Source organism: Lepisosteus platostomus, chromosome 1, assembly GCF_059453375.1.
Source record: "Lepisosteus platostomus isolate fLepPlt1 chromosome 1, fLepPlt1.hap1, whole genome shotgun sequence".
Lineage (NCBI taxonomy): Eukaryota > Metazoa > Chordata > Actinopteri > Semionotiformes > Lepisosteidae > Lepisosteus > Lepisosteus platostomus.
The window spans coordinates 83,893,568-83,903,483 of NC_142611.1; the positions used below are offsets into that span (position 1 = coordinate 83,893,568).

General features: G+C 41.9%; 1 long non-coding RNA gene across 1 annotated transcript; it reads left to right on the forward strand.

Moving 5' to 3' along the window:
• Positions 1 to 5,840: 5,840 nt before the first annotated feature.
• On the forward strand, positions 5,841 to 7,519 carry LOC148679056 (uncharacterized). Its single transcript, XR_015927590.1, has 3 exons — positions 5,841 to 6,068; positions 6,508 to 6,559; positions 6,924 to 7,519. It is a non-coding gene; the product is annotated as an uncharacterized LOC148679056 (long non-coding RNA).
• The last annotated feature ends 2,397 nt before the right edge of the window (positions 7,520 to 9,916 follow it).

Consider the following 9,916-nt stretch of genomic DNA (forward strand, 5'->3'; position numbering starts at 1 on the left):
GGTGGAAGGTTGTGTACTTTTGTCCAACAGCAATCTTGCTTTTATAAAATATACCAACTTTTTAATGTTTAATGATTAACATGCTGTAATACACAGTTTAAAATTAAAATTCTAAAGAGTATACAACTTAAATTCTTAATTAGATAAAGATTGTCCCTCAGCAGTGATCGGGATTCGAAACCAGGTGTTTTCTGGTGACAGCTCAAATGCTGTACATGAGAGGTTAAGCTTTATTAGCTCCACCTGGCAGTGATTCTGGATACTATTATCATAGCTGTGGTATGATGTTATATGACACGTTATGACGTGTTGTGATGCAACACGCCCACCGCGTTTTACCACAGCGTACCTCGCTCGTTTTGAATGGCTGCATCTGTATATGTGATATACAGTATGGATACATACACTTTGAACATTTGGAGTTATGTAAAGGACACTTTAAAGATCTTGAATAATTTGAAGTTTGACTTCAAAGTCACTTTTCACCATTTATGGGTTAAGTTGAAGTGATAAATCACTAAGAAACTGCAACTAATTGAATAATTGGAGCATATTGCTATTTAATGAGTGTTCTTGTAAGTAATTTGGAAATTAATTTGGCTTTGGGATGGAGAGATCAATAGGTTAGCTGGCTAATACTTGTTTGGTCATAGGAAGCAGGTGTATGTTGTATTAGAAGTGGTGGGGATTTGGTGTTTGCACTTTGAGGAGATGTTAGGATTGGCTCTTGGTGAATTAGCTATTCCCCTGAGGTCATCGTGAGGCTTATATCAAGGCAGCCTGGGAAGCTGGGCTCTGTTTGTTTCTGTCTATAGCAAGAGAAAGATCTCTTGAGGCTTTGTGGTGTTGGGCTGGTGGTTGTTAGTTTTTGGTGTTACTGTGCAAGGTGAGTGGTTTTGCTATGTATTTTTTTTAATCAAAAGACGTTTGGAAGGGTTTTCATAGTTTTTTTAAATAACTTTAAGAAATTTAAGTTTGTGAAAGCAAAAGGTGAAGTTAAGGTTATTGTGAAATTCCTATTTGCTTTTGGTTGAGACAATTTTAAATTTTCTAACATCTATAGAAATGAGTCTCTTCCTCTACTTGTAGGATTCTGAAGAGTTGTGAAACAGATGATCACAGCTGTGACAGCTGGGTTCTGATTTTAGTGTATGAAACTTTTGTTACTAAATACTGATTTTTTTTCTCTAGGTCTCAAACCAGCAACAAGAAAGAGGATTTATATCCTGACTGAGCAGTTTCATTAGGATAACAAGGAAGAACCTACTCCCTCTCCTACTCTGTCCAACATGCTGGTGCTTCTGTCCCTGCTGGACTGTGCTGCTGTTTGTGTTCTTGGGCTTCCCTCAGTGAACAAGGTGAGCTGAAGGTAAGTAGAGGGGAGATACAGGTCAGGGTTAGTGTGAGGCTTTGAAGGCTGGAATCAGTCTGTACAGCACTTGTGCTGGTCCCCTCTTGGTGGGAGTGGGGTGGTCATCACTGTTTTGATTCCCTTGTCTCCTTCAGGTGCTGTTCTGAGAAGAAGATCGTGACAATGAGCACAGTCACTGGAGAGAGGATGCTGGTGGAGTTGCCAGTTGAGATCTTGTCAGAACAGTTTGTGGAAACCTTGGGCTTCTGTGCACAGAGCTGCTTCTTTTTATAAGGCTGGTCAGCAGTGGTGTTGATTGTTGTGAGGTAAACTACAGTGCAATGATCAGAGCTCCCAGTCCCTGGCCATCTGAAAGCACAGTGTGGAGTGACAGGCTTGGAGAATTGTTCAGAGGAGGCTCACTGGGTGGCTAAAAGGATACCCACTGTGTGACCTGTTGATGCCCACCTGTAAGTATTGAAGTCTTGTGGTTTCAACAGCTGAAAGTGAAGAGGTGCTGCAAGCAGTCCTTGAATTTCCTGGATGCCCATGGTTCTTGGAACAGTTGCAAAGGTGTCTAGAAGGACACTGTACCTGGAGAAGAGGTGAATTTCACTCCTGTATCATGTTTTTCACTTGGAGTAGGTTAATTTTCCATATACGTAGCTTTTAATAACCAGTTCATGAGTATTGAGTGCTTTTTTACCCATTAGAATAGGCCCAGTGTTAGATTTTGGAAGCTTTTGGTGATTTTCTATCATGTTTGAGTGTTAAATATGAGGTGTAGGCCTTTTTGTGTTTTTTTTTTCTCCTGACTTTCTTCTGGGTGCTGCACTTCTACACTGACATGCACTTGATTGGCTCTCATTCTGGCTCTCAAAAAGTGAATTACTGCTTTGTATCTGATTTATTTCATGGGTGCACACATGTAAGTAAATCACTTTGGATACACTGCAGTACAACAGTGAATTGGCACACTGCAGACTCCTTGCTGGTTAAGGCTCTGTGGAGACAGCATGACAGCCAGGTTCTCTTGATGGGTGTTGGCACAGAAACTGCTTCTCACAGGAGGAACTGCACTGGATTCCTCCTCTGTGGCCACAAGCATGGAGTGGGGGGTTTTCTCTTTGCTCTCTGCAGGATTTTTTCCCATTGGTTTGTCCTGGATAGGTGCTGCACTGTGAACATTTGTGCAGTTTAGTACAAAACTGGAGCTGGAAGTAAATAATTTTTTACTGTTTCTAAGTGTTTCTTGTCCGCTCAAATCTAAATCTTTCTCCACTTCAGGTTCTCTGTTGTTGGAAGGGTTGACCAGGCCTTTGCTCCCAGAGGGATGACCTTTATTTGCCAGGAATAACATGCAGATGTGGCACACTGTAGACTGGGTGCTTTCTCTTCTGTGAAGATCTGCTTGAGGAGTTAAGTGTTTCTAAACCAATACAACAGCCAGGGCACCCAGTCAGTTGCTGAGTGAGTTCTCTACCAACCAGGAAAAGGGACCACGGGAGATCACGTGTGGGGCAGCTTTGGGCTTGACATCTCTTAAGCATCTTTTAAAGGTAGGAACAGCTTCCTGTTCTGACTGATGGTCTTTACAGCAGCTTTGTGATGACTGTTTCCAGGAGCACCTGAGCCACCTGGCTGGTTGAGCCAAAGCTGACTGTTCCAGGTAGGAGGGGACCCTGATTTTAAAGCCTTTGTTTACCCTACAGCTGCTGGAGTTCTTTGTAGGTTTTCTAGCCTTAATGGCAGTATTCCCCTAGCAGAAGCACAGGTTAATCAGGAAATGAGTGCCAAATATTGGAAGTGTTGTGCAAGCACTGGGAAAAAATTGGCTAAATTGTATTATGGTACCACTGGAAAAGAATCAGCAGTATGTAAGATTTATTTCATGGGTGCACACATGTAACTAAATCTTACATTGACTGAAATTTAGAAGTGAATTAAGTAAATTGTAAAACGGGGGAAACTATGCTCCTGTCTAGTGTAAGGCAGACTTCCTGATTTAACCCAGTGAGACAGTATTTTTCTAATTTCCTGCACTAAAAGCAATGCTGACTACAATTGGCTGTGTACTGTGCTTAGTGAGAAGGGAGAGAGCAATATGAAAATGTGCTTTTTCTGGAGGACTCCCTTGTTCTGGATGTTTAATTGTGCTTTGTTTAGTACTGCATAGTTTGCCCTTGGCTCCTGTGTATTGACTTGTGACGTATAGGATACTATGGTAGTAAACCATTTCTATTTGGTTCAATTTTTAGAACCCATTTGAAGGAGCAGAGTAGTGAATGTGAAGCTTAGTTTTACCAAACGTTTGTATATGTACAAGCTGTAATCTCTCTGATGGTAGAAAACATGATGTGGCTGGAAGGCTTAAATCTATAAACAGTGGCCAGCAATAGGGTTTTAGTGCTATTTGTGCTTTTGTATTTCAATTGTTTAAAATGTTGAAGCTCTAAAACCTTTCCCCTCATGGCGTTCCAGTCAAGGCTGCAGCTGTTAAGTAATAAAGATGGTTGGTGTTTTTGGTCTAGTACTGCTATGGAACCCAAATTTGGGGGGGACTTGAAATGTTCTTTATGTAAAACCGACTGTAAACTTACTGCAGCCTTAGGTGTGTTGACTTTTTTTTTTTAAAGTGAATGTCCCACTTTTTGATGGGATATACAACTTTACAAAATTCTAAGGTCAATTTGCTGTACTGTAAACTTGTTACTACTTTTTTTTGTACTGGTAGTTTTTAGGTGTACATTAATTGAGCTTGTATGTACCCTAGGTCCACATGGAATACTGTAAATGGAATTAAGAAACATATTTCCTTGGATTTAGGAATGTGGAGAAAGTTAAATTCTGTAAATTGACCTCAAGATCTGAGTATTTGTGGGGAGGGGGAAGCAAAGTTGAAGAATTCTAATGTCTTGCCTTAGGAAGCTTCCAAGCTGCTGTCAAGAAGAGAAGCAAGAGCAGGGCAAGGACTTGGGTTATTGTTTGTCTGTTTGGGCCAGTAAGAGGCCAGTGTTTAAGGTTAGGATCAGTGATCAGTCAGGATTGGGGGTGGAGTTGAGTCCATCTGTACGTTTTGAGATGGATTCACTGAATTTGAATCTGAACTTTAATCCTTTTTGTTTTGCACTGCATGTGAATTCCAGCAAGCTGGTGACAACTGTCATCATGGAATATTGCAACAGGATCTGGAGGTTCCCTGGAAATCTGCTGTGTCAATGGAACTATAAGGAAGCAGAAGGCTGTGCCTATTTTTCAGCTATTGCCTGAATCACTGACCTTGGCTGCTCTGTGATGGACAGTTTGGAGGAGTGTCTATCCACTGCAGGAGTCCATGATGCCATTCTGCCAGTGGCCCAGCTCTGAGTAAAGGAGGTTAGTTCTGTCCTGAGAAAGGCAAGGTGATCCACCTGCTCAAAGTTCTCATCAGCCACAACTATCAAACCTCTGCGTGAGGTGGGAATACTGGTGGTCGATAATCCAATCATCTCACTGCCTGAAGTTCTTGGACCATAGCCTGCATCTTTAATGCTGATCTGCTTATTGCTCTTAACCCAATCAGTGCAACTTTTTGGCCAAGGTAAAGGTGAGTTTGAAGGTTAGTAGAGGGGAGGTACAACTCAAACTCTTTTTATGAGGCTGGTCAGTAGTGGTGTTTATTGTGTTTGTAAATGAGACTAGTGCAATGATTGGTGCTTCCCAGTCCCTGGCCATCTGAAAGCACAGTGTGGAGTGACAGGCGTGGAGAATCCTGTTCAGAGGAAGCTCACTGGCTGGCTAAAAGGATACCAGCTGTGTGACCTGTTGATGTCCATTTGTGAGAATTGAAGTCTTCCACTTTGAAGAGTGGAAAGTGAAGAGATGCTGCAAGCTGTCCTTCTTGAAATTCCTGGATGCCCATGGGTCTTGGAGCAGGTACAAAGGTAGTGTCTTTTGACATGGTCCCTGGACCAGAGGTGGGTTTCACTCTTTTCCCATCATGAAAAGGTGCTTTTGGAGAAGGCTGTGTTAAGCTCTTGGACATCTTCAGATGGATAAGGTCATGCTTTAATGTGCTAAATGTTTTTTTTTTTATTTTGGCTATCTTCTGGGTTTTGTTCCCTGCTTGGGTGAAGCACTCCCACACTGATGTGCACTTGACTGGCTGTCATTCTGGCTCAAAGACTGAATTAGTTTTGTATCTGATTTATTTCATGGGTGCACACATGTAAATAAATCACTTTGGATACACTGCAGTACAACAGTGATTTGGCGGCAGACTCCTTGCTGGTTATGTCTTTGAGGAGACAGCATGTCAGCCAGGTTCTCTTGATTGGTGTTGGACAGGAACTGATTTCCTCTCAGGGGAGGAACTGCAATAGATCCCATCCCCTGTGGCACAAGCCCTGGACTGGGGGTTTTCTCTTTTGCTCTCTGCAGGGTGTTTTACAGTAGGTCTGTGTTGGACAGATGCTGCACTGTGTCCATGATGGAAGTAGAAATGCTGGCTTGTCCGTTTCGAACAAGTGCAGAGGACTTGGTCTAAATTTCTCTCCTTTTCAGGCTCTCTGCTGCCAGAAGGGTTGACCAGGCCTTTGCTTCAGAGGGAGGATCTTTTATCACCAGGAGTGGAGAACAGATGGTGCTGGTCTCCGGGACCTTTCCATGAAGATCTGTTGGAGGAGTGGGGTGCTTGTTCCAAGACAAAGTCAACAGTAACATCAAAGGATCTAGTCAGGTGAGTGGGTCAGGTGAGTCCCTCTCCATCCAGGAAGAGAGATGGGGGCATTTTGAGCATAATGAGCACACTGAGTACATGGGGTTTTAATCGAGTACATTTGGATACTACGGGTATATATTGGTTTACTTGGGTACATTCAGGTACATTAGTGTAGACTGCATATCATGTTAAATGGGGTACGTTGAGTATATTGGGCAGGCAGCTTTTGGCGTGTGCACGGGAGTTGCAGCAAACAGTGCAGTACATCCTAAAAACTCCATATATTACTCTTGACTTTTATCGTTTTTTACACTTAAAATGGACTTGAAAGACCCTGTTGTCAGAGGAATGTAGGACAATCTGAAAGCCGTGCATTATCTTTAGTTCATTTCATGGAGAATTGAATATTTGAGAATCTTTGATTTTGTAATTTTAACAGTTCTATTTCTTCTCTCAGTGTCCACTCTTTATAAGGCATTGGAAGAGAAGCAAGTGGATCTATGTCCTGGGTAAGCAGGCAAGAACATTCTGGGTTATTTTGTTTGGGTTTGTTGGGGTTGAGGGAAGGGATAAGTTGGTTAGCTGGCTGTTTAGAGAAGGATGAACCTGTAATTTGTAACTTGTGTACTTATGTTGAAATAATGTTTTAAACAAGATAATATAACTGAAGTTCTCCCTTGTGGTAGGAGTCCTGCACCATGGGGTTTTGCTTTTGCACTCTTCAGGGTGGGTTTCTGTTGGTTTGTTCTGAAAAGGTGTAGCACTGAACATTATGGCGGTTTAGGTCAAAACTGGTGTTGGGAGTGGGAATGTTGGCTGGACCATTTCTGACTAGTGCAGAGGACTCAGTCCAGTTTCTTATTTTTTCTTGAGGTTCTCTGCTGTCTGGGGGATGATCAGGCCTTTGCTGCCAAGGGAGGACGTTCACCAGGACCGGAGCCCAGACGCAGCAGACTGGGTAGTGGGTTCTGTCTGCCAAGATCTGCTTGGGGAATCATGTGCCTGTTCCAATTCCAGAAGCCAATGGATTCACCAGAGGAGCATCAAAGCTGCTTTAGAAGTTCCTAACAACAAAGGCAGAGAAAGGGAGGGAGGTCTTTGGTGGGTTAATTGTGGGCAGGAAAGAGGTTCAGGTGCTATTCATGGTACAACAAGAGTTGCATGAAGCTCTAAGTGAATCTCTGCACACCAGCCTTGTAATGGCTGTTAGGACCATGGCTTGTAACTTCAGCACCTGAGCCACCTGGCAGGGAGGAGACAAAGTGACTTCTAGTGCTGGAATTGAGATAGAGTTGGCAGTTGGTAACTTTGTAGCTGTTGTGCACATTCTAGGCCATTTGAAAAGCAGAGTTTGAGAGACTCAAAGGTCATGCAATGATTTATTTGCATGGGTGCACACATGTATATAAATCTTGCATTGGCTGTAGAGTAAAGCTGAATTGAGCATGTAAGGTAGAAATGAATAAAAGGAAAACTAATGCCATCCACTCACTTGGAAAAGAAGGATTGGTTTAGCTGTGTGCCGCTCTTTTTTGGTACCTGCACACAAAGCCCTTTGTCATGGGAGGGGATTTCCTACAGAATGAGGTAGGAGAAAGATGGGGGTTGTTTGTTCTGTTTTGTGAGAAGAGATATGGAGTTATGTGGCTTTGTAAATTCTTTGCCAGAAAATGTCATGTATTGAAAATCTATTTTTGTTGGTGTGGGATGATTAAAAATGGCTAAATGTACCGAGTCGGTTTTCTTTTGTTTCTTGTATGCTGATTGTGGTTGTACAAGGTGCTATATTGAGTATATACTGGCACTGGACCTGCTTTTCCCTACATTGTTTTATTTAGGTCACAATCTTTGGGTACATTTATTTAACATTTATTTGGGTACTCTTTGGGTACATTCCTCAGCATAGAGGATGTTTATAAGCAGTTTTAATTTTATTTTTAGTGATCTAAGCATTTGTATACATTCCTGTATTATGAAAACCTGTGGTATTTGTGGAGAAAATAGGTGAGCTTTAAGGTATATATTTTAGACATTGACGGTGTAAAACACAGAATTGAAATGCAATTTGTGGTTTTTAAATGTTTTTAAATTTGCCACTGGGTGATTTGTGCATAGTGAAATAGTGTAGAAATGAATATGCACACTTATTCCCATTATAAGTGTAATGGGGCGGCATTATGCAGGGGTGGGCCCATTGTGGAGGTGGAGCCCTGGTAGAAGGGAAACCCCTTGTCTTTGTAGTCCCAGCTGTCCTGGCTTCCAGCTCATGAGCCCCAGCTGGGCAGGTCCTATAAAGTCACACTGGACAACCTCTGAGAGGAGCAGAGCCACCAATGGATGATGGTGTTTTTGCACCATCAGTCCTGCTGAGGATTGTACCCGTCTTAGGTTTTCATCTTCTGTTTTGCCTGTCCCTTTATGCCCTTTCATAGGGGCAGGCAAATGCATGCATGCACCTTTTTATGCACTAACTTATGCACAGACTGGACCCCACTGAATAGCAAATGTTCAGTCTGGTGACTGCTGTGCTAGCAGTTTTTTCCCCAGGCTGGACCCCATTAGATAGGTTAAGCCCAGCTTGTAGGTAACATGGCAGTCGCTTACTTTTCCTCATTTTTTGTATTGTTTTTGTTCCCAGCTAACCTCACACTGGTGCTTCTGTCTCCTCAGCTGGGGTGTTGACTTTTTACTGGTGCTGTCTATGGTGCCTCCCACTATACACTTTCATTTAAGAGAAATTGCTGTATAATTTCAGTTTTCCATTCCATTTCAAGTGAAAATGTCTGAAAAGCAGTTTACTTAAGTATGTTGTGTAGTATATCAGGTTTATTGTATTTGCGGTGAATTGGGCTGCTGGCATTACTAAATCTCTCTTAATGTAACAGTTGATGTCTTTTAAAGGGTTACAAAAGTGTGGGACTGAGATAGTACAAGTACTGCTACAGATCAAGCCATTTCATACTGTATAGATTGAGACTGCATTGCAAAGGAAAGTGCTATTTTTGTAACACCTTGTTTGTGAAATATTTATGTAATTAGTGTGAAATTGTTATAGCTGCAGCAGTTTAAGATTACAGAGTAGACCAACAGTGGGAATATAATAGTTTATTTATGAAAAAAGTTGTTGTCAGAATTGTATGGAGTTGTGTAGAGGTTGCAGTTTGGGGTAGAGACAACTGCTAGCCATGCTGGCAGTACAAAGGGTTAAATTCAAAAGAGGTTAATGGTCTAGAAAATGTAAGTGTTATACAGTTTTAAACTAATTAGATTGTTTGGTTAGTGAGGTCTGGTTTAAATGACTGATAACTGCCAACTAGGAGGTATAAATCCATTTACAATGGTTTAACCATACAGCTCACTGCACTGATGAAGATGGGTGGGATGCCAGTCCATTCCTCAGGTCTCATCATGCCAAAATGCAATTAACCCACCTCCATACTCCTGGACTGCTTCTGAACTAGTTTTCATAAATAAAATGTAATGTGTAGAAAAATAAACTGGTGACACAAGGACCATGTGTAAGGAGTGTTTATTTTTATGAGCACAGGGTGGACGAGTCATTGACAACCACAATGATGTCCTGGAGAGGAGCAAGAATGTGCACATTGACTTTAGCAATGGTATGTATCATTCATAGGGTACATAAAAAATAGTCTGGTTTAACATGAGTAATTATCATGTCAAACTGTTGGGTTGCTAGTTGATTCACAGCAGCCTTTTATTCGTCATTTTTAAAAGAATCCAGGGTGTTCAGCTCAAGGATTTGCCATGTAGTGTTTTCCAGACCATCACGGCAGTTGTGACATGTCTCCCATTCTTGCCTCCAAAGTCCTCCAGATTAACAAACAATAGGTACGTGAATCTTA